The sequence below is a fragment of the Strix aluco genome, chromosome W (assembly GCF_031877795.1).
Source record: "Strix aluco isolate bStrAlu1 chromosome W, bStrAlu1.hap1, whole genome shotgun sequence".
Classification (NCBI taxonomy): Eukaryota; Metazoa; Chordata; class Aves; order Strigiformes; family Strigidae; genus Strix; species Strix aluco.
In genome coordinates this window covers 48937249-48962953 of record NC_133970.1, presented here as the reverse complement: position 1 = coordinate 48962953, position 25705 = coordinate 48937249, and the positions used below count along the sequence as shown (strand labels likewise).

Sequence of the window (25705 nt, the reverse complement as noted above, 5' to 3'; positions counted from 1 at the left end):
CAATGGCTTTATCAGCAATCAGACGTTTTTAGTATGGCACTGGCAGACTATATGGGTCAACTCACATCCCACCCACCTTCGCACAAACTGCTTAATGCCAATATTCACTTGATATCCAGGCTGAAAAGAAGTGACCAGCCGTTGCAAGCCCTTACTGTATTTACGGACGGGTCTGGGAAGTCGCACAAATCAGTCATCTTATGGTGGGACGACCAGCACGGATGATGGGACTCAGACATAGAGACCGTTCCTGGTTCTCCCCAGATAGTGGAACTGGCTGCAGTTGTTCGAGTTTTTCGAAGGTGGTCTACACCACTTAACCTTATTACTGATTCAGCTTATGTTGCAGGGATTGTTGAGCGAGCTGAAGCATCTGTATTACGTGATGTCTCACATTCTGAGCTGTTTGTTTTATTACAAGAGCTTATCTTTCTTTTGGATTCTCGCCCTCATCCCTATTTTGTTATGCATGTCAGATCACATACTTCTTTACCTGGTTTTATTGCAGAAGGGAACCGACGAGCAGATATGCTGACATTACCAGTACAGGTATTGCCGGATCGCATAGCACAAGCTAAACTCAGCCATTCCTTTTTTCACCAGAATGCTGGAGGTCTCAAACAACAGTTTGGGCTTACCTCCCAACAAGCATCTAATATTATCGCCGTGTGTCCTGATTGCCAAAGGCATTCTTTCCCATCTATAGCAGGAGGGGTTAATCCTAGAGGTCTACAAAGCTATGGCAAACAGACGTTACGCATTATCCAGAATTTGGTAAATTGAAATATGTCCATTCTTCCATTGACACCTTTTCAGGTGCTTTGTTTTCTTCTTGCCACACAGGAGAGAAGGCACGTGACGTTCGGAAACATTTAATGCGTGCTTTTGCCACCTTGGGCATACCTTCTCAGATAAAAACGGACAATGGTCCTGCATATGTCTCAACTGCAACAAAAACCTTTCTTGACTCCTGGGGTGTAATTCACACTACTGGCATCCCTCATTCCCCTACAGGTCAATCTCTAACTGAACGCTCTCACCAGTCTTTAAAGCGCTTACTACAACAACAAAAAGGGGGAGTAGGGGCTGCCACCCCTGAGGAACGACTACAGAAAGCTTTGTATGTTTTTAATTTCTTGAATTGTTCTTTGCTAGATAACAATCCTCCGATAGTTCGACATTTCAACGTGAATACTTCATTCGAGACACGAGTTAAAGCCCCAGTGTTGGTTCGCGACCCAGAAACAGGTAAAATAATGGGACCATATCCTCTTGTCACGTGGGGAAGAGGTTATGCTTGTGTCTCTACAGAAAAAGGCCCCAGGTGGATTCCAGCAAAGAACGTGCGTCCTTTCCGTGAATCCCTGCCTCGAGCACCCAACGAGCCCAGCGGGGACTCTGCTCAACCTCCAGATCATCCTCCGGAACAACTTCCTGACCTTCTTGAGGCTATGGAGGACACCTACGGAGCTTCATAAACTGGGGATCATTAGATGGGCCAAAGCAAAGAAGTATTTGTGACGGATAATACAGAATTTTGGTCTTTTAGTCACCGCTTTTTTGCTTCTTTTTTGCTACCAGGAGCCGCTGCTGGGAAAGCATTAGCAACATTAGATAAGCTTGGCTGCTGGCTTGCTAAACAGACGAATGCCACTAGCATGGCATTGTCTGGTCTTCTGTTAGATGTAGATAGCATTCGCCATGCCACATTGCAAAATAGAGCTGCTATAGATTTTTTGCTTTTAGCACAAGGCCATGGTTGTGAAGATTTTGAAGGTATGTACTGTATGAATCTCTCTGACCACTCAGAATCGATTCATGCCAGTATTCAACAACTTAAAAAGGGAGTCTCTAAACTCCGACAAGATGATCGCTGGGATTGGTTAGACAAATTCTTTGGAGAGTGGGTCTATCAGGGTGGATAAGAAGCTTAGTGAAGACTATTGTTTATGCTTTAACTGTTTTTATTCTCTTATTGCTTTTTTTTACCCTGTTTGTTACAATGTTTGCAACGATTGATGGAACGCTCCGTGAAAAATATTCTTTTTGTGCAAAAGGAAGGGGGAGATGTCGGGTACGACTTGAAGGACTCAGACAGAACGGCCTGTACTGCTCCATTGTTAGAGAGGGACGTACTGGAACTTGTAGGCTACAAACCTTGGGAGGCCTGATAAAGGGAAGAGAAAAGCACTGAGAAAAGTGTTGATATGGTGAAGAATTGCTAACCTGTGAGTCATGCTTGATAAAGGGCCGAAGACGGTGCAGACAGCAAGGAATTTAGAGTTTTTTACAGGAGTGGCTTAGTTGCTATTAGTCCAATTGCTAAAGGTTAAGTAGCTACCAATTAGCGCGTGCTGATAAGAATTCTGAAGCATAGCAACCAATCAATTTAACACACGCATCTTCTGATTTTCTATAAAAATGAGTGTTACATGTAATAAAGTGGAGAACTTTGCTTGCATCAAGCCTGTCTCCCGTCTCTCAATCGCGGCACTTCTCTACTTCATTCACAAGTTCCAGGGCCCTGTACCTATTGTGAAGGGACACCATGGAGGGTGAGGGAGGTCGGGAGAGGATTTTCCTGCCTCCCTGAGCAGGGACCTGTTTCCAGCCTCCCCCATCTCTTAGGTCCCCTCCTCCTGCCTGGCAGCAAGAGGGTGAGGGATCGCCTGCCTCGTTTGGAGCCTCTATTTGCTCCTGTTGCTTCATGGGTGCCAAGGTGCTACTCCACCAATCAATGTCCCTTTCGCACTCCCTAATACTTCTTAATCTTTCAACCTCTTCTCTGAGTTCCGCCACCAGGCTGAGCAGGTCATCCAGCTGATCGCAGCGCACACGGGTGCTGTCACTGCTGCCCTCCGGCAGGACTGAGGGGCTCAGGCACTCCCTGCAGCCCGGGACCTGGACCGCTGCGTGTTTGCGTGGCAGCTCCGTCTGGGTCACCACGTTCTTTCTGGTGGTGGTTTTGACACGAGTGGAGACCATGGTTCAGTCCACTCGTGGAGGACGATAAGACGAAACTAGCTCAGATAAGTTCTAGACCCAGGAGATGGACTGCACCCTGTCTGCGCGAAATGCCGCGCAAACTGCCGCACTGCACCCTTTCTGCGCGAAATGCCGCGCAAACTGCCGCGCCTCACCCTTCTGACGCGCCATGCCCTGTTTGCCCGTCCTGTCCACTGCGTTCCTGGTCGCTCGCGCTCCCCAGGGGCTGCTCTTGTCCATGAGGGGCGTTGGGCGTTGTCACTCCAGGCTCTGCCCACTCTGAGTCCCCGCTGCCCCCATTAGCAGCTCACTCTTCCCGCTCAGGGGGAGGCGGCTTGAGGCTCTCCCTCTTCCCTGGGCTTCTGCCTTCATGTCTTGTGGTTTTGCTGGGGGTTTTGGATGCTTTCAGGAGGGCCCACCGCCATTATCCTCCTCTTCGGAGCCCCTCTCCTCAGCAACTGAATCAAAGTTCACGAATCAAAGTTCACACCTTTGCTTTGCACCAAGGTTTTACACATCCTATCTGGGAGCCCTTATTAATAAACTGGGGAGGTATTTATTTCTTTTTTGGGTTTTGTTTGTTTGTTTGTTTTAGCCTTTGTAGAGCTGAGAAACCTTTCCATAAAAAGAATATAACAAGCCATAGTCTATGGACTGGATTTTAACTTCCATAAAACTGAAAAAAAAAAGATACTTATTGGTTCCACCTACAATGGAGTATAACTGTCACCAAAACAGTATAAAGAACTTATCGACACCAATGGGATGTAGATAAGCAGACACTCCTTTATTAACGGCTGGGTGTGCAGGGGAGTCCTCTCACCAACAATGCACACCTAACTCGTGTAATGTGCTGATTATATAGGGTACAGTCATACATATTAATCAAGTTCTCATACATAAACATGTTAACTCCCATAACTCATTTTCATATTCCCACCTCTTTCCGGTCACGCGCACTTGAGTCCTGAAATGAGTTGGGGGCTGCTTTTGCGACCACCACGGACTGCTGACCTAAAAGAAAGACCCTCCAATGCCCTTGACCCAAGGACTTTGGCTCACACTGCAATTTTAACATGCTTCGAGGCCCTTCCACAATGTAACTTTTAAAACACCTGGTCTACAGGGCTATAAATCGTCCTCACCAAACAGTCTAACAATGGTACCTCGTCCAGCAGCGTAACTGGTTGTATGGTTACTTTAAACTAAATACAATATCTCTATGACTACTTAAAACACTAAATCACTATCTTTTATAAAAAATGATATTCCTGTGAAAATTCTATTTAATTGATTAGTCCTAATCATTCCTTATCAAAAATCCCCAAAAATCAACTCAAATTAATAACAAATCAGTAATAGTCAGTAGCATAACTATTACAAGAAAAAAAAAGAAAGTAAATTAAATGGCACACCTTACACTGAACGATTTCCAACTATTCCAGCACTACATTTACAGAAACCTGTTTTAAATTCAGCTTTTTGAAAAGTTATTTTCCACAGTTTTCTTACTTTTCATAAAGCTTACGAGAGGGAGAACAATTTGGACTATGCTCCTATAAATTGATCTGCCAGGACTGAAGAATGTCAGTAATTGGCAATCAAAGAACAAAACCTTTGTAAAGAAAAGATGCTCCCTTTCAAACTCTTAACTGGTATTTTTTAAAAAATAAGTAAGGATAGATAACAGTAATAAATAAACATCAAATAGAAATGTACATAGCACATGCTTGATCTTTGATCCACAGTTTTCCTGGTATAGAAAGTGTAATGGAAGCTCTAGACATTCAACATGCTTAAAAATCTGGTCACTTAGGCTAGAGACTAAATACAGAGCTAAGTGTGCAGCACCAATTTATAATTTGCCTCTAAAATGCTGTTCATCAACCTCTTCCAATAGTTATTTGTTTTTGCAATTGTAAATCCTTTTTCCACTTTCCCAGTTTTGTGTGTGGCAGAGTTTGCCTCGTACCAAAATCTATTGTTGAGAAAATGATGTCCGTTTCTGACGGAAAGACATTCTTATGTTCTAGGAACAAAGGACTGTAAGGCCCAACAAAAGCTATGACCTGGATCCCTATGGCCTGTTTGCATGTGTGAGAGATTGAAATGTCAACTGATTGTCTCAAAGCTTGCTTGTGTGTGTGCTTTGAGTCACAGGGTGGTGTCAGTAACGCCTCGACCATTCATCAAGGACCAGCTGTGGCCTTTGTGATTAGTCTAAGAAATGTCCCCCAAGGAAGCAGGAGTGTACGGAAGGATGCCCCCCCACTCCCTTACAGTTGTACTGACAAGCTCCTTAGATAAGCCTCAAAGGGGGGAAACTGGACTGAGTGAAACCAAATGTTTCCCCTCAAGCACAAGGTCCACTAAGCCCAATACTTTGTGGCTCTATTGCATTGCTAAGGACTTTGCGCCTTCGCCATTGAACTGATAAGAGGTGAGTATTTCTGCCCCAGAAGCATGACTGCTCAAGAAGCATGAAGTCAGCAAAAACCCGTGGGAACAGAGGAAAAACTAAAGGTGGGCAGACATGCTAATCAGCTGATAAGACAAACTTAAAAGGCAACACAGAACTTTGCTCTGTGTGCACCCACCACCAAAGAGGACCAATGGGACGCTGCTGGATCCATGGTGGTGACTATTCTTGTGACTCTATTCCGGATGCGTGCTTGAACTCTGTCTTTTCCTTCCATTCTGTCCTATTGCTACCACTCCACTTTTAATAATAAAAACTGGTTTGAGTGTACGGCATTTGACCTTGTTTGTGTCTTAATCTCACTCTTGGGATAGTATTGAAACCTCCCCCAACATTGGATCGGGACAGCGTGATTTATTTTTTTTTAAATACTTTCACTATCAGTGGCTTGACATCAAGCAGTAGGCTAGTAGGAAGGAAAGCATAACCGAGTCTGATGGCACCTAGAAGAGAGGCCCACAGCTTTCTTCTGTGGGAATCATTTTTGTAGTATTTTAGCATTTTCTAGCTGGACCTGGCATGCAGGTTAACTCATAATGCTTTCAGACTTCCCCTGCAGGGTCCAGATTTCAGTCTCTGTGCAGGTACGTGATTACCAGGGTCAGTTCACCCTCATCTTTTTTCCATGTTGATATTGGAACTCAAGGCAGTTTTTCTGTGTAATACTAAATATCTTCTGGTTTATCAGTTTCATATGCTAATCTGACAAGTGTTCCACTGAAGATGGGAGAGGGACAACTGAATGATTCACAGAGCTAACCAAACTATCTGCATCTTGCCTCTATCCACAACTCCTCTTTGTCACTTTAGCAGCTCAGGTGTGCACTTCTCACAGAGACTCTGATATTTGTGCTGATGACTTGCTTCTTTGGAGTCAGCAACAAGTGGCAGATGAAGAATTATCTCCCCAGGAGATATTGGTATTGTTACTGACTTGATATAGATTAGTATTAATTTTGTTTATTTTAATATGAATATAGAATTATAGGAGATATTTAGTGGGAATTATATAATTATATGTTTACATTTATTTTGCATTTGCACTCTATACAGGAACTGAGGCTACTTTGAACTCCCCTGTACAGCCCTGTACCAAGGCCGAAGGAATTGGTCAGAATCACCTAGTAGGAACATTTAGAACTATACATAACAGGCTTAAGATTCAAGATAATTTGGATATAGAGTTTACTTATAAGGTATTTTATAACCTAAAAGAATGCAGAGAGATGTCAGAATCCAGATTAATGGGAAAATGGGGAAATCGGCTGAAGCAACATGTAGGTTTCTGCCAAGAAACAGTGTCCTCAGGCAACAGGTAATTCCAGCAGGGGGAGATCGCGACCACTGACTCATTGACCACTGACTCACATTACACCCCAGACCCATTTCCAGGTGCTTCTGGGCTCTACTGCGCAGAATCGGAAATAGGAGGAGAGTATGATAATGATTTCCAGGAATCTGTATGTTTATGCATGAATACTTAATGAATATGTATGAATAAGTTCTATATAAGATGTATAATTTTGGTGCTTGGTGTGCATCGTTGGTGAAAGGATTCACCTGCACACCCGGCCGTTAATAAAGAAGTGTCTGCTTATCTACATCAAATTGTTGTCAATAAGTTCCTTATTGCAAGTTTTCAGTAACAGTATGGTATCTGGATCAAAAATTTTACAGGCTTTGTAAATGGAATGCAATTGTTCATTCCTCCATAAGGAGACTTACCAGGTCCTCTGGGTTTCCTGGAAGCTGGAAATGGAAGGGGGATGCATCTACCCTTCTCTGAATGTATTTATCTCCTTGCTCTTTGCAGCAGCATCCTGATCAGATGAAGGCTGACTGCCCAGAACAAGAAGGCAGCTCCAGATCCAAGATGATTCCCAATAGCTGATGGTCTGTTACAAGGCTGACTCTTTTTCCACTGGTTAAGACATGACATAATGAACTGCTGGAGGACGATGCTCTTCCCATATACCTTTTTGGTTTTATTCTTCATACAGGGGCTTTTCCTTTTAACATGATTCAGTGAGATTCTGCAAATTTTCTTTCACAGTTTTACAGCATAATGGGTTAACTCACACTTGTATTATTGGGAAATAGAATCATAGAATAGATTGGGTTGGAAGGGACCTTTAAAGGTCATCTAGTTCAACCCCCCTGCAATGAGCAGGGACATCTTCAACTAGATCAGTTTGCTCAAAGCCCCATCCAATCTGACCTTGAATGTTTCCAGGGATGGGGCATCTACCACCTCTCTGGGTGTACTGGGTGTGGCTGAGCCGGAATTGGTTTTCCCCTGTAGCAGCCCCCATGGTGCTGTGGTTTATGTTGGGAGCTGGCAGGGTGTTGATAGCACCCTGGTGGTGTGGCTACTGCTGAGTGGTGCTTACACAGCACCAAGGCTCTTTCCGACATTTCCCCCCCCCCACAGTGGGACGGGGTGGGCAAGGTCTTGGGAGGGGACACAACCAGGACAGCTGACCCCAACTGACCAAAGGGATATTCCAGACCATCTGACGGCTGCTCAGTATAAAGCTGGGAGAAAGGAGGAAGGGGGTGGGGGTCACCCTTGGTCCTCCGAGGCAACCCCTCCGCGTATGGGAGCCCTGCTTCCTGAGAAGGCCCGACATCGCCTGTTCATGGGAAGTAGAGAATAAATCTGTTTGCTTTTTTTTGCTTCCGCGCGCGGACCTTTGCTTCGCTTTGCTTATATTAAAACTGCTGTTGTTTTACCCACAAGGGTTGTTTTTTTTTCCTGTCTTATTTTCTTTCCCCTCTTTGCCCTGTTGAGAAAAAAAGGGGAAGGGGGGGAAGTGATAGAGCGACTTGGTGGGTACCTGGCATTTAGCCAAGGTCAAACCACCACACTGGGCAATCTGTGCCAGTGTTTCACCACGCTCATCATAACAAATTTCTTTCATATATGTAATAATATAATAAAATATGTACTAATAACCCCATGTTTATAGGGAAGTTTTTTGAAAACTCTAAAAAAGAAAAACATATCCTGAACTGAGACTTTTTCAGTAATTTGAATGAGGAACAACTGCAGGCAGTGCCCTGCTCACAAAACATCTAAAACTCTGCATCTGGTAACATTCTTGATGGGAAAGGGACCATTTCTTGCCCCTTAGCTTCCTCTGGACACTTCTGTAAGAAAAAAAAGAGATGCATCAGAATTGCCTCAGAAACCAAATGAAACTTTTTTTTTAATATATTAGCTTTGAAGTGATACAAGGAAATGATCGCCTGCTTTGCAACTTATTTACTTATAGCAACTTATAATGATTTCTGAATATTGCTTAATAATCCTGCTTGCCCTGACTGTTCTGGGGAAGCTTACCAAGGGCTACTGTGTCCATCAAGACAAACCAGTTTTCTGTGGAAACCTACCAAGAACTGCAGTGTTCAGCAAAAATAAGAGACATGTCCTTGGAAAGCAGATGGGTTCTAACAAGTTGAGTCTTTATAGACTATATATGGACAGCAGAAACTAATAAGCTAGTGCTTTTAGATAAGATAGAGGTGGTAAACCAGCTGGAACCACTCTTGTTATTCAAGAAATTGGCTAAGAGAATCTGCCCATGCTCCGAGGAAAAGTAAAAGGTGAAGACCGTGAGCCTTCCTCCAACAGACCCCCAAAGATGCCCCCCAGGAGGCAATGCACAGGCGCAAAGAGAACATAAACTGCTGACATCAGCCTCTAGAACTAACCCAGCCTCACTTATGCATATGGATATTTCTGCTATGTGATCCAATGAATATTTATATCCACACTCTATAAGTTTTTGGTAAAATGTGCTGTTGGTGTGCAAGCTTTGTGGAGAAATCCCCTTGCACCCCGGTGCCAGAGTAAACATACCTGCTTTAGAACTCTCTGAGTTGTAGAGTCTGTTTCCGCGAATCAGAAGTGAAAAATCTTCAGAGCAAGCTGTGCTATAAAGAAAGCATCTGGATAGAGGCTCAGAGGCAAAGATAGGTCTGGTTTGAGTTACAATAGGGCTAGGGAACATTCTGTTGTGAATACTGCTTGACCTAGAAGGTACTGATTTTGGAAGGCGAAATGGGAGAAGAAAGGAAATAGAAAACATAAAAGAGAAAGTCAAGAACAAAATATAGAGAAAGAAAACTTAAAATGTGTATGGAGGAAGATAGAAGAAATAGACACAAAAAGCTCTCAAGAAAATCTATCGTATGATCTTTTTTAATGGCATGAACTAATGGTGTGAACATGACAGAAGGAAAAAAAAGACAAAAATGGCATTTTTTTCCAAAATAAAATGGTAATTCTTACTCTAGAATTACTCTATATGCACTGTATGGACTGAGATTTTTAACATCATAGCATATAATGTAACAACGATTTTGTTGTTTGTTTGTTGCTTTAATTTAGACTAAAAAAGGATACATAAGTGCTTCATATATTTAGTATATAAAAACAGTAGCATGTTATTTGTACTTAATTATGTATCACTATGCCAAAACAGGAAAACAACTTTCTAAAATTGATCACATCTTGTCTTATCCTTTAATTATCCAATATTTTGGAAATTATTAGTGATTATAAACAAAAACCAGTACTATTTTAATATCTGGTTGCCATAGAGTATTAGTAAAGCATTATGATGATTACTTGCTGCTTAAATTTAGTTGAAATATACTGTTAATCAACAATGACATATTGATCTCTATTACTATTGTCAGTAAATTTATGCAAAGGATTTCCTTAACTATTCAAAAAGTTGGCATAAAACTTTGAAATAAAATATTTTCATGGGAAAATATAACATTCTAATTAATATACTAAAAATATTCTATTTGGTCTGATTCAGACTGATTTGTCACTTCTGGACAATTGTGTAGTTTGCTAATAATTTGCTAAATTCCCATATCTGATAATGTTTTTTCACATAAGCCTGATCCCTTCCATACATATGCATGTTTATTGGAAAACCACATACTAATACTACTTCAATATAATTCTTAAATTGAGTTCTGAACTGCTGCCATAAATGTTTGAAAGTGAAATGCATCAACTTCAGTTTGATCATTTCAGTCTCTAATTTTTTCTAGGTACTCCTGCTTTTTAAAATTGGCAGTGGGTTTGTGGCCCCTCACAGAATTAAGTGCATTCTGACTACTTTACAGATTGCATTTTTGAATAATAGCAGCTTGAAAACAACCTTGCTAAAATGCTGTAAAGATAACTTTGTTAAACAATCACAACAATGCTTCTTTGTAAACATTGCTGCTGCAGTAATCCAGTGGGACAGTTTCATACCTGGTACAGCCTCACAGACAGTCCTATCTCTAATGGAAAAGAATTGCTGCAGGAATTAATTTGGCTGAGTAAAATAACTCTCTCTAGATTTAAGGTGAAAGTTTACATCTAACTCCTGATAGCTCTGTATAGAGTTAGCTGATTTGTTTTAGGATGTTTCTGGCATGGTATAGGAGACTTCTCATTGTAAGTACTATACCTATCATACATCCTACCAGGGCTCCATCTGTCTTCTCACAATTTTATTTGCTTTATGTGGCTCTTAGCTCTCTAAAAAGTGCTGCTTCTCTTGTAGTAATTCACAGTTGATGTAGAGATGTAGTATTTCATAAAATTAGCATCTGTGTTACATTATAAAATTTGAACACTGCTGCAGCTACACTTTTCTTGACATAGAACAGTCACTGTTTGACAAATTCAGTCAAGACATAGTTGTTACTCTCAAGGTCAACTTCAGTGTTCCTAAACTGTAACCCATATGTGAGAGCTTGCTTTCTGAGTTAATAATCTCAAAGTTAGCAGTCAAGAGACTTGCAAATGTTTTTTAAATTCAGCTTTGTTGTTACTGTCCACGTCAGTGCTAGCTGTAGGAGGCAAGTTGCATATGAATTCGTATGTTGTTCTTAGCAGAATTCCACTGAGAGTCTCACATATGCAGTTATGATATTATTCTTATACCTTTGCCAGCTTTTCAATATTTCATCTTCGCAAATCATAGGCTACGTGCAATGCTGCCAGAATTCTGTCATATACAAGGGACTTAGATCAGGTTACACTATTTTTGTCAAGCTTGCGCTCAGTCAGTCAAAGAAGGTATTGACTGCGCAGCATTAGCCTTCATGCACAAAGAGCATCAAAACTAAGCTCTTGTTTGCAGTCAGGAATTGCCCTGCAAGGTTAGAGCCATCTGGGAAGTACCTGATAAAGTCTAGTTGAATTTTTAATTTGCAAAACAGGTAGGAGGACTATTCTGAATAGACTATCTAACTTTAAATTCAGCTCAGTTGAACAGTTTCACCTTTCCATGATGAAACACAGATCTGTTCCCTTCATTCATGTTGACCTCAGCCTTTGGATTCTTCTCTTACATACAACAAAGCAGTTACCTAGTTTTCCAGTGATGCAGTTCAGTGTTGCAGGACTATAACCAGCATGTTCCTGGACCTAATCAAAATACAACTGTTAATGCAATGACTTTCACAAAACAAACCCCTCTAATAGTGAAATAGACACAAGTCCAAAAAGGAATCATACTAAAATAAAAGCATGCTGTGCATTCAAACAAAAATCTAGATGCAACTGATGATTGGCTCGGCCTTGGCCAGCAGTGGGTCTGTCCTGGAGCCAGCTGGCACTGGCTCTGTTGGACATGGAGGAGCTTCTGGCAGCTTCTCACAGAAGCCACCCCTGTAGCCCCCATCCCCACTACCAAAACCTTGCCACACAAACTCAATACACTGTGGATAATTTAGTATTCTGGCAAAGATGTCTCTAGAAGATCATGACACCAAGAATAATGACTCACCTTGTCACCAATCAAAATTCCCCAGTGTTCTATTAAACAAAATAAAAGCACTTTATAATCTTAAGGTAACTTGAGCAATTGATTGTTGGGGAAATTATTTATTATAAATAGTAAAGGACTGGTTATTTATCAAGTAAACTGCAACATTAATCTATTTTAATTTGTATTTTAAGTCTTTCTGCCTGAAACAGTCTCCAGCAACTTATTTAAATGCAATCTAAATTACAATTACAATAGGAATACCACCAAAATTACATTTTTCTTGGTTAACTATAACCCAAAAGCTCATTTGGAAGCACCTGCAAGCAGAATTTGTTGCCAAATAGAGAAGGCAAGATTATGTTTCATTTGACACAAAAAATTTTGTAATTTAAAACTTTTGCAGAACAAAGAACTTTTTGTAACCATGGCTGATTATAATTACAAGTAGTTTGGCACTGCTGATGTACCTTGGAATGCACATTGTTTAACCTGAAAACAATCTGAACTAAAACATAATGTTAGTGTTGCCTGAGAATATGCATGAAAAAAGTCTCACTAAATCACTAAAATTTAACCTTTGAGAACAAGTAAAAGTATTGTGATCAGAAATTTGCTATGCTAAAACAGTTTGAAGCAAAATAAATAAACAAGCAAATAAAATAAAAATCCAACAAGAAAAAAAAAAAGTAGGCCAAACCAAAACACTGAAAAAACCCCCTTTCTCTCAGAAAGTACATGGATTGGCTATCTTTTGTGAATAAATAGCTCATAAAGGATGTATTGGAGACTTAAACAGGTGCAAGGTAGCAATACCTTCCCAGACTAAGTTTTATATGCTGTTTGTTTGACAATTCCTTTTTTTAAAAGTTTCAAATACAATATAAGATACAGAAAATGTAGTGCTGTTGTATCAAAATACTAAAGATTATTCTTGGTTTCAAGGTGCACTTATTTTTCTATGGTTATATGCCTGTAACCAGTCATATCAGTCTTCATTAGCATCACCTGTTCTCTCTCAAGAACACAAGCAAAAAGCTCATCTCCATTTCTGCCAAAACTTTATATCCAGAAATTTTTATGCCAGTCTTTCAAAATCACAATTCTTTTACCTGCAGCAAAATGAAGACAAATACAGCAGTTAATTTTAATGTCACCATCAAAAGTTGAAAAAGTACCCAGAACAATTTATTTAATTCACTAGGAAGTGATGATGGTAAGTTTGTACCAATTGCACAGCTGAGTTTGAGGGCAGACGTGGTCTGCACTTCCTTGCAATATTGTAATACTACCTGCAAGAAGGTGTTCATGTTGCTAAATCAATTCCCTTGCAATATGAAGTTTGATGTAACTATGTATTCTGAGAAGTGAGAAGTCAGGGGCTCTACTCTACACTGTATGTGCAGTCCAGAAGAATCGTTACTGTAGAATGTATCATTTTTCCTCTTCACATACGTGCCAATTTGGATCACATCAAAGCTGAATGGCAAGTAATGCTCCCTTAGGTTGAGATTTTCTACTGAATCAGTCACAACCTAAAGCATCATTCTCCCAGATTTGGCCTATGATTCAGCAGGTGATCATTTATCCATGAATTATGTCCTGGATGGTGACAGAGTTGTGACTGATATTTTTTTTCTTGACCATATTAAAGGTGCAGCCACTGGCTCAATACTGGGAGAATATGATATGGGTTAGATGGAGAAGCCTCCTGCTTATCTGATGCTTAGCAGAGTCAGAGTTGTGAGGGCTTTTGAGCAGCATCAATACTCCAGACCTAATCAAATAAACCCAGCCAAGTACAACACTACCTTACTCAGTAAAGATCAAAGAAATCTGTCCTTACTGCTCATTGCTATCACGGCATCTATCTCAATCACTATTGGTTTCTATAGAAAACACAAAGATTCATTGTGGCTAACCAAGAAGCCTGATTGACACTTCTCAAGATTGTCCTGTTATGATCAGCCAATTGTCTAAATATGAATTGACAAAGTTTTAATTAAGATCTGAGAGTCCAAGGGCAGTTCTGTGTGTTAGTAAGACTGGCTCAGCTGTGAACCTCAGGTACACTTTTCATAGCTCAGATGGATAGCAATATGATGTAAACAACCTTTAAGTAAAAAACATGACTCTGAAGCGATAGAAACAAGTATCACCATTCAGAAGCCATGATAACATACATAGTGCTTGGTTTCTTCTGATCTGGGATATTATGAAGTTTCCTCTTCTTCAGAATAAGGAAATAAGAAAAATATCTGCTTACACTTCTGCATGATCCGTCCTATAACTAAGTAAATCAAAGAAACCACTTCTTTTTATAATAAACTCCTTGAAAAGAATTATTGAAGACTGAGGTGCAAAAATTCCCATATGAGCATAAAATGAGATATGTTCGCCATTGCTGACAATGTCTACTGTTCAAGTATCAACTGTAGTCTTTGACCATGTCCAGTGGAAGCCAAGTTTCCAAAAGTCAGCTCCAGGATGTTTTTAATGTGATTCATGCTCATTTCATGAAACCACAGACTAGGCAATCAATTCTCTTAAAAACAGACAGATGAGATACTGTCCTCAGCTGGAATCCCAGACTCCTTTAAATAGGTGTCTGAAATGTAACTCCTGCAGCCATGGATCAAGCATGCTAAAAACTCTTTCATTACACAGATGATCCATATGAACACTAAAGAGCTGACAATAAAGATATTAATAACCTGGGTACATTCTCTTGAATCACTGTTGCCTTAATTTTAAGCTCCAAATTATTTACAAGAGCTGCTCTTAGAAGACCTGTAGGTTATTGACAGCCTGACAGACTAAGAGAATGCATGCATCTGGAAAATGGAAGATTTCCTAAAAAGATGGGAAGGAATGAATTTTCTCCTGAGCCATACTACACTCCAGCAAGAGATACCTCTAAATACAATAAAAACTATCTGAATAAACATCACCTAGGTGGTAGGAAACACATTTTTTTTTCCAAGATGTGTGACAGAGCTTCAGTTCAGGACATAAAACAAGGATTTCAAAGATGACAACAGTTACAGCAATCCATAGGTGTTCTGTCTGCCGTCATTCATGTGTTGGACCTCACTATGGGATGCTTTCCCAATTTTAGTTTTGTTTGTGATTACTTCTGATATGTCAAGATGGACAAAGCATTTTCAAATACTTATTTTGGTACCAGGAAGAACTTTCTTGTCTAGGCTGGTATACTTGGGTCTCAGCAGGGAAACCTTTTTTGTTATTATCACCACCTTTTGTTATTGTTCCACAAATGTTTTAATGAATTGTCTTTGCTTGACTTTTCTTTATAAGTTGGATGCATTTGTACTAATTTATAAATATGGTACTAGGCATATGAAGCTGAAAATGTGATCTCTTGGTCACAGAGCTGATGCTGATGAAATTAATGTCAAAGTCATAGACTCCAAAGTGCATCTAATTATAAACATGTTTTTATCAATGGTCACAATGTTTTTTTATTTCTTCCCCTTGGAATCACAGATGTTTTACTTTGAATGAAGGGTAACAAAGTTTCCTAAATTTTGGCTGAAGGACAGTAACGGATAAGAACAGCTTAAGTGCTGTATCTCAGTATTCAGGTGCAGGGTGAAAGAGAGCAAGAGCAACAGCTGTAGCATTTGTCAGGGACGTCTCCTCTCTTTGGGCAGAAGATTTACCTGCTATGTTTGTTGATTAATGATGTAAAACAGTTATGACAGACTAATTTCAGTCATTATCAAGAGCTGAAAGGGGGGGAAGATCTGTGTCTATTCCTGAGTGTTTTCTAACTTATTTGGGGGAGGAAGGGTCTACAATACCCAGAAAAAAAAATGTTTATGTAAGAAACTGAGCCAAAACTTCAGCCCCAGATAATTGCAGAAGCTGAAGGGCACAGGAGGGTGTTGTTGGAAGCTACTACAGTAGACCCGGGTTAAAGTCTATTGTGCCATGTATGATGATGATTGGAATGGGGATATCTGGAAACAAGCAGACCCACAAACCATCTCCTCAGGGCAAGGTGATAATGCAAATGATTCCCTGCCCTCTTGGTACCACTAATCAAAACTGAACAACACAGCATGCCCTTGGGGGCACAAAACCCGACTCCCTCCACAACAGTTACTCCAGGGTTTACTGCCCTAGGCTTAAGAGATCTGGAGGGAAGATATGGAACTAACCCAGGGGAAACACAAGTGGACGTGCTAGCATGGATCTGGACAGCTGGACCCAAACAGCTCCACTTTGCCCAAGATGAAGCTGGATCATTGGCATTATGTCTGGGAATATTGTTAGACACTGCTGGCCAAATATTAAGAGTGCAGTGTGTTGACCCTGGCTGGGCACCAGGTGCCCACCAATCCACTCTATCACTCTCCCTCCTCAGCTGGACAGGGGATAGAAAAATATAACAAAAGGTTTGTGGGTCGAGCTAAGGACAGGGAGAGATCACTCAGCAATTACCATCAAAGGCAAAACAGACTCGACTTGGGGAAATTAGTTTAATTTATTGCCAATCAAATCAGAGTAGGATAATGAGAAAATAAAAACTAAATCTTAAAACACCTTCCCCCCACCCCTCCCTTCTTCCTAGGCTCAGCTTTGCTCCCAATTTCTCTACTTTCTCCCCCCCAGCAGCACAGGGGGGCAGGGGATGGGGGTTGTGCTCAGTTCATCACCCGTTGTCTCTGCCGCTCCTTCCTCCTCACCCTCTTCCCCTGCTCCAGCGTGGGGTCCCTCCCATGGAGACAGTCCTCCACAAACTTCTCCAACGTGGGTCCTTCCCACGGGCTGCGGTTCTTCATGAACTGCTCCGGCGTGGGTCCTCTGCACAGGGTGCAGTCAGTCCTTCAGGGACAGACTGCTCCAGCGTGGGTCCCCCACGGGGTCACAGCCTCCTTCGGGCATCCCCCTGCTCCGGCGTGGGGTCCCCCCCAGGCTGCAGGTGGATTCTGCTCCCCCGGTGACCTCCCTGGGTGCGGGGCACAGCTGCCTCACCAAGGGCTGCCCCACGGGCTGCCGGGGAATCTCTGCTCCGGTGCCTGGAGCACCTCCTGCCCCTCCTTCTGCCCTGCCCTGGGTGCCTGCAGGGTTGTTGCTCTCACACATTCTCACTCCTCTCTCCAGCTGCAGTTGCGCAGCAGTTTTTTCTCCTTCTCAAATATGGTCTCCCAGAGGCGCTACCACCGTTGCTGGTGGGCTCGGCCTTGGCCAGTGGTGGGTCCATCTCGGAGCCAGCTGGCACTGGCTCTGTCGGACATGGGGGCAGCTTCTGGCAGCTTCTCACAGAAGCCACCCCTGTAGCAGCCACCCCTGTAGCAGCCCCCCCCCCCACCTCCCCCCCGCTACCAAAACCTTGCCATGTAAACCCAATACAGTCAGTCCCTTATGGACTTGCGCTTTGCACTGGGGACACACTATCCATCCCACTTACCTTGGGGTAAAAGATGCATGGCCCTGGAACTTAGCAGCCAGCATGAAAACAGCCCTGCTGAAAACTGTGATTTTAGCTGATTTAGAAAGACCAGCACCTGTTGCCCTGGGTGCTGGACAACCCCCTCCCACAGAATCCTTGGGAGGTGACTTGTTACCCTGTACAAACACTTTTGACTTATAATAAAGGGAGCTAAGGGAGTGTTGAAATCTTTAGCTTTAGCCATTAAGACTGTACCGGGTCTGGCTGAGCCAGAGTTAGTTTTCCCCTGTAGCAGCCCCCATGGTGCTGTGTTTGATGTTGGGAGCTGGCAGGGTGTTGATAGCACCCTGGTGGTGTGGCTACTGCTGAGTGGTGCTTACACAGCACCAAGGCTCTTTCCGACATTTCCCCCCCTCCCACAGTGGGACGGGGTGGGCAAGATCTTGGGAGGGGACACAACCAGGACAGCTGACCCCAACTGACCAAAGGGATATTCCAGACCATCTGACGGCTGCTCAGTATAAAGCTGGGAGAAAGGAGGAAGGGGGTGGGGTCACCCTTGGTCCTCCGAGGCAACCCCTCCGCGTATGGGAGCCCTGCTTCCTGAGAAGGCCCGACATCGCCTGTTCATGGGAAGTAGAGAATAAATCTGTTTGCTTTTTTTTGCTTCCACGCGCGGACCTTTGCTTTGCTTTGCTTATATTAAAACTGCTGTTGTTTTACCCACAAGGGTTGTTTTTTTTTCCTGTCTTATTTTCTTTCCCCTCTTTGCCCTGTTGAGAAAACAGGGGAAGGGGGGGAAGTGATAGAGCGACTTGGTGGGTACCTGGCATTTAGCCAAGGTTAAACCACCACAAAGACAAGCTTAAATGTTATTACTTTCCTAGAGGTCCTTCAACATATGCTAGCAGATCTGCCACTATACGCCCCACAGGATAAAAAACAGGAACCTCAGAGAACCTGAGCTAAAGTAAATGTAATAGAAAAGAGACAGCTGTCTCCATGCAAAAGACAGAAGCAAAACCAGGAAATTGGGAAACACCCTTGGTTACTACTGATCCTAAGAGATTATGGAAAAAGTGTTTAGATAAGGGGCTCTCTCCAAGTCAGTCAAATGGGCTGCCAACTCCTGTGTCCTGGCAACTGGCTGGGTTTCCCTCATTAACTTCTTGTGATAGTCCTCTGGGTTCTGTGTTAGGAGATGGGGGTGACACCATAAGATTCAAAGGGATAATGATTAGGGAGCCATAGGATGCAAGGGAATTGAGCTTGGGGATATACCCAAATCTATCAGCACTAAACCTAGACTGTGAATATGTGGGAAACTAGGGGTGGGGCTCGGTTCAGTGGCAGTGCTGTGCTAGGGCCTTTAGGATTCTGGAGGGCACATATTCCAGGTTTTAGTATAATAGCACGACCACTCTATAAATTACTAAAGAAAAATGCAGTCTGGGAATGGACTCCACAACATGAAGAGGCCATGGAGCTTCTAAAGGAAAATGGGAATGCGTATCAATCATTGGGACCCACCCACCCTGTGTGGCCCCTCTCACTACATATCCAGGTTGGAGAGAAGGGATATTGGTGGGGACTATGGCAACAAGGCCCTATCGGTTCCAAGGAATTCCCTATTACTTTTGGCTCCAAATCGTTGCAGAATGCTCAGCACAATTACTTGACTTTTGAAAAGGTGCTATTAGCAGCTTATGAAAGGCTAGTAGCAACCAAACCTTTGACTCAGGGAAGAAGCATAAAATTACATGTGCCAATACCTATTCTTAAACCTATCCTTGGTGCCTTTAGGTGTAGCACATGAGATCACTGTACAAAGGTGGGCACTGTATATCCACCATCATGTAACCACAGATGGCCTGACTAAGGAGAGTAAAGTTACTGAAGTAGTGGGACGTATAGGAATGCCTACTGAATACATGGAGCCTCCATGCTCTCTTATCCAGAATGGTCCTGAATTCAATCTGCATCAGCCAGATGGTGTCTGGTTTACTGAGGGGACTGCTTGTAAAATACAGAGTAAATGGCAAGGAATGGCTACTGCTGTATCTGTAGCCAATGAACTTGCAGTAACTGAATGAGTAGAAAGTTCTGCTCAATTAGCAGAGCTCTATGCTATAGTACTAACTCTTAGAAATGCCACACAGACCATATACACTGATTCCTACGCTGTATGAGCTGGTGCTACACAATGGCTAGGAAATTGGGCAAAACACACTTGGCAGATAGAGAATTGAGATGTATGGGGAAGAAAATATTGGAAACAAATATACCAAATCACCAACTCCTGTCCTATGGCTGTAGGGCATGTAGCCATACATCAGAAAAATACTACTCAAGTGGCCAAATGGAACAATATGGCCAATCACCTAGCCAGTATAAATGTGGCAGGATTTTCCTCTACCTTGAGTATTGAATGGTTAGGTAAATGGCTGCATGAATGGTTGGGACATACTGGTGCATGTGACCTGTATCAGCATGCAGCAAGATGAGGCTGATCAATTTCTAAACAACAAGCAATTCAACTAGTGACCACTTGTGGATTTTGTAATGGTATGAAGGATTATCTTTTCAAAAGTCAATAACAAGCAAACGTTAGAGAAGGGAAAGTACTTTGGGGTAATTGGCAAGTTGACTATATCAGACTCATTGTCCCAAAAATGGGGGGTTGTCACCCGGTGTGCAGACGCCCATTTTACACACAGGAGAGAGGTATTTTCCTTTATTACATGAATGCGCATGCACGGGTGCCTGTCCCAAGACAGCACACTGTGGCCCCAAAGACTAAGATTATTTATACACACAATTTTACATATTCAATACACTGATGCACATCTACTAAGTGATTGGTCATAATCTCTACCCTCAGCATGTAAATTAGCATGCAGGCCTAGTTTGCCCTCTCCACCTTCTTTTGAGTCTGGGGTGTAATTAGAGTCAGTGGTTGATGAGTCAGTAATTGCAATCTCCCCCTGCCGGAATTACCTTCTACCTAGTTTCCTCATAATTTGGCAGACATAGGCAGGTTGTCAAAGCTCGTTGTCTCTACTTCCCATTAATCCTACCTAGGCTCCTGCTTTTTGTCAGGCATATACAATAGCGGATTGTTTGAAGGTTAATCATTTATTTCTACCATTATCCTAACAGCTACTCATTTGGTTCTACAGCATTCCTAACAAAGCTGACCTCTAACCTTTCAACATTTCTTTTAATAATCTAGCATCACCATGACACATATTTCTGAAGGATGGAAATTTATTATGACTGAAGTTGAAATAGTAAGTGGCTTGGGTAATGTTTACCCTATACACACTGCATCTGGATTGGCAACTGTAGCAGGATTAAACCAATGGTTTGCTGTGCACTCAATGCCACAAGAGATACAGTCAGATAATGGTTCATCTTTTAAAAACAAAATAGTACAGGAATAGTGTCTTAAGCATGGAGTTAAGTGGACTTTCCACTTACCCTATCAACCTCAGAGTAATGGTATAGTAGAAAGATAGAATGGGCTGCTTAAACAATAGCTCAAATGGTGAAACAGTAATACTAATTGGGGGAGGAACTTAAGGGAAGCTGTAGGAGCACTGAACTCATGTCAGACTCTTACTGGCAGTCCAATATATAGAGGTTATGAACAATCCCCTGTGCTGAACCAACACCAGCAGGATGCTTTGAATACCTCCGTGTGGCATCCATGAGATTGGGTGAGAATTCAACACCCATCATTTGGAAAATGCTGGGTCACTTTGCAGCACTTTCAAGGGAAAAGAATATGGGAAACTGTGGGTGCTGTTGGAGTGAAATTAATCATTACTGAGGTTTGGATATGACCTAAGACCTAGGTCTTCTTTCTCTCTCCCTAGGGACTGTTGAACTTCTGGATGAATATGTGAAAAAATCTGTCCTTTGACCTGCATACTATCACAGAATCATCTAGGTTGGAAAGGACCTTGAAGATCATCTAGTCTACTATGGAAAGTATCCATCTAGAAAGTACACTAAGCATTCCCTGGAACTTTGCTAATACTCACTATGGTGAGGTGTTGACAATATCTAAAAGGACAAGAACCTTCATGAGTTAGGCAATTCTAATCCTCACTGTCCTGGTTTCAGCCAGGATAGAGTTAACTTTCCTTGAGCTGGGAGGGAGCACAGTCCCGGATCAATCACTGGAGTATTCCATATCATGTGACATTATGCTCAGTATATAAAGGAGACACGTGCTCTCTCATTTCTATTTTCTAGTCAGCCTGGCGGGATCTTTTGTGCAGTCGGGATCGTGTCTGGGGGCGGGCTGTGTACCGGTCGCTGGTTGGTGAGCAACTGCATTGTATATTACCTGTTTGGACTTACTATTGTTACTGTTGTTTTGTTGCTGGTCTTGGTCCAGCGGGGATTGGGGCGATGCGCTGAATCATGACAAACTCACACCATTTTGTTGAAGGGGGAGCACTGCCAAGAGCAAATGCCACCACACTGTATGCAAGCTCCCAATTTATTCCTACTTGTTTACATAGGTTCATTTCTACTTCTACATCCTACTTGTTACCGAAAATCCGGAATAAGAACTTATCAACACCAATTTGATGCAGATAAGCAGACACTTCTCTATTGACGGCCGGGCACGCAGGGGAGTATTCTCACCAACAACGCGCGCACCAAGCACTAAAATCACTCATCTTATATAGAACTTTTCATATACAATTTCCAAGGACACAGTTTCATACACAAACACAATTCCCAAGGACACAGTTTCATACACAAACACAGTTTCCTTGGCAAGTACTTGTAAGCTGTTACGGTTGTTTCCCCAAGTTTCTATTAATCCTAGACTTTGACAACTACTTGTATTCTCCTGGTCCTATATATATATATTATAAATCAACTTACAAATCAGTTTGTATTTGGTTACCTAGGTTCCAAACGTTTCTACTAAATGATTATGACCAATCTCTTTGGCCTTGGTATGGGACTGTATAGGGGATTTTTAAAGTAGCAGCCGATTGCTGGTATAAGCTACATCAAATAGAAATTTTTACTAAATATTTCTTATGATTCTATATTTCTATTAAATCAAACACAATTACTTCTACTTATTGGTAAATCGATAACATACTGACCTTCAGGTTTTATCTGTTTACTGCTCACACACTCACCATGCATTCTGCAGGTGGTGTTCTGACCTGCTGCTTCTGACACTTGCAACATGGTGTTCCATAATGTTGCCTCAGTTATTCACACTCATTCTTCTAACCTCAAGGTTAGTTTTCATTTTGCTAACTACCAATTCTTAATTCCCACATTTTGTTACTATTACTAAATATTTTTTTTATTCAACCTATGAATTTCTTTTTTTGTCCCTCCTCTATTTCACTGGGATGGGGGGGGGGGGAGGGGGGGGAAGTAAACAAATGGCCACGTGCTGATTGGCTACTGGTCGAGTCCAAACCACAACACTCACATTGGGACGTCTGGCATTCTATCACATAAATGGTGATGTACTATGCAATAATCAAACAAACCCACAGAAGCTGGTAACCTCCACCACAACATGGACAGTGAGGCCCAACATATCCAACACCTCAGATCACTGCTGGTGGAATTCTGGCCTACAACTTGGTCTGGACCAATATGGGACATACAGTATACTCTCAAATTGAAGAACTAGAGTCCTTAACCACCATCTATGAAAAAGCTATTACATACCAAAAACAAGTGACTGTTGCTATCAAGAATGATACTGGCTGAATTGTCAGAACTGCAACAGAAATTGAACAAACTGCTGGGCATTACTGATATGATATTTTTATGGGACATGCACCATCTGCAGCTGGCATACTGCATCTTATGCTACATCCTACAATCATTGTGTTCTATTTTATTAGCTTTGCTATTAGTATGCTTGTGTATCCATGTTTATCACTTATCTCAACATGTTGAAAGCATGTACCATCAATTGGTACCTGATTACAAACTGTGAAGCCAGACTTCAGTGAAAGTGCTCAAAACTTTCCCTTACCCTCACCCCCAACAAGGCAAGAGTACCTCCACTCACCAAGGAAATGGGTTTGCTAGACATTTGGTCTATACCAAGGGGTGGAGTGTGACTGTTCACTCAACTCCTGCTTAGATTTTGGCTAACCAAGCTCACGCTACATACCTGATGTACACTGGGAGCCGTGCCATTAGGTCAAAGCGAGAGCACCATGTAGGCAGGACAGGTGGCCAGAAACAGATAAAGGGCCATGATGCAGCCATTATCACTGGCAGAGTGCTGTCTCCAGCAGCCATTATCTTTTGTCTAGCAGTTTCCTCAGAATCCACTAACTTATGGAAATGGTACAGACCAAGCCTCCAAGCTGGAAGGTATAAAACATCAGTTTACACAAAAGCTTTTGAAGTGGAGCCAACAGCAGCTGGACTGCTGAGGCTTTCATGCTTCTCCTGGTGTGATACAGGGGATGCCCGCACTGTGACCGTGGGCTAGGTAACTAATTCTTTCTTTTGCTTATAGGTGTCATATAGGATAAGAAATGTTTAGATAAAATAAAATTTTAAAGTTGCTATATGTTAGCAACTCCTCTTCTGTATAATCTTAAAATAAAGTAATCTGGTGATCTATTTGTAAAATGATTCTGTAACAAACACCATTGTGTAGGTGCCTGCTAGAAAACAATTTATTACCTCATTGATCAGAATGTTTTCAAGGATGCATTGTAAAGAACCCTTGAAGGATATTAAAAGTGGAACTCAAGCCAAAGTCCTTGGGTCAAGGGCATTGGGGGGTCTTTCTTTTAGGTCAGCAGTCCGTGGTGGTCGCAAAAGCAGCCCCCAACTCATTTCAGGACTCAAGTGCGCGTGACCGGAAAGGGGTGGGAATATGAAAATGAGTTATGGGAGTTAACATGTTTATGTATGAGAACTTGAATAATATGTATGACTCTATCCTTTATAATCTGTGTCTTACAAAAGTTAGTTGTGTATTGTTGGTGAGACAAACTCCCCTACGCACCCAGCTGTTAATAAAGAATGCCTGCTTCTTAATACTGCATTAATGTTAAGGAGTTTCTTTATTCCCAATTTCGGTGACAGGTGTAAGGAACTGAAGGAAGTAATGCCTCAAACATTCATCGACACAGAAAACCTCAAGGACCAGCTGTGGCCTTTGTGATTAGTCTAAGGAATGTCCCCCAAGGAAGCAGGAGTGTACGGAAGGATGCCCCCCCACTCCCTTACAGTTGTACTGACAAGCTCCTTAGATAAGCCTCAAAGGGGGGAAACTGGACCGAGTGAAACCAAATGTTTCCCCTCAAGCACAAGGACTGCTAATCACTGGCTCCACTGTGTAAGCCCAAAGAGGTGACAAGAACTGATAAGAGGTGAGCATTTCTGCCCCAAGAGTGGGATGACTGCTCAAGAAGTATGAAGTCAGCAAAAATCTGTGGGAACAGAGGAAAAACCAAAGGTGGGCAGGGTGAGTACAACCACCGACTCAATTGGACAAGGGGTGGTGCACCCCATTCCCCCCAACGCATGCGCAGAACCCCTGCTCCACCTTTTCCTCGTCTCTCATGGGAATGAGTTTGTGGAATCCCTGCCCCTCCTCGTCTAGTATGCTAATCAGCTGATAAGATGAGCTTAAAAGGCGACAGAAACTTTGCTGGGTGTGCACCCACCACCTGAGACAGATCTGGATCCAGGGGTGCTGATCTGGATTGCTTTGACCCTCTCCTCTCCTTTCTTTTTCTTTCTTTTTCTTTTCTTTCTTATAGATTTATAAGAGACCACATTGCTTATTACCCTTTTCCAAGTTTAAATTGCTTTCTACCGCAAGTAAAACATTTTAACCAGTCGTTTGGTGTCGTTTCACCTTAATTTAACCCGAGGGGATCACAGAACCGTTGTGACTCTCTGGGCTTCCAGTCCGGGCTGTGACAATTGGTAAAGTAGCGTTGTTGTTGGTGGTGTTCAAATTAACTTGATGTTCTTTTTTAGTTCCCCAAGTGAGTCTGTCTTTTGCCC

General features: G+C 42.2%; 1 pseudogene; it reads left to right on the top strand.

Moving 5' to 3' along the window:
- The first annotated feature begins 3114 nt into the window (after positions 1-3114).
- Positions 3115-25705, top strand: part of LOC141917625 (peptidylprolyl isomerase domain and WD repeat-containing protein 1-like) — a 57779-nt pseudogene continuing 35188 nt past the window's right edge.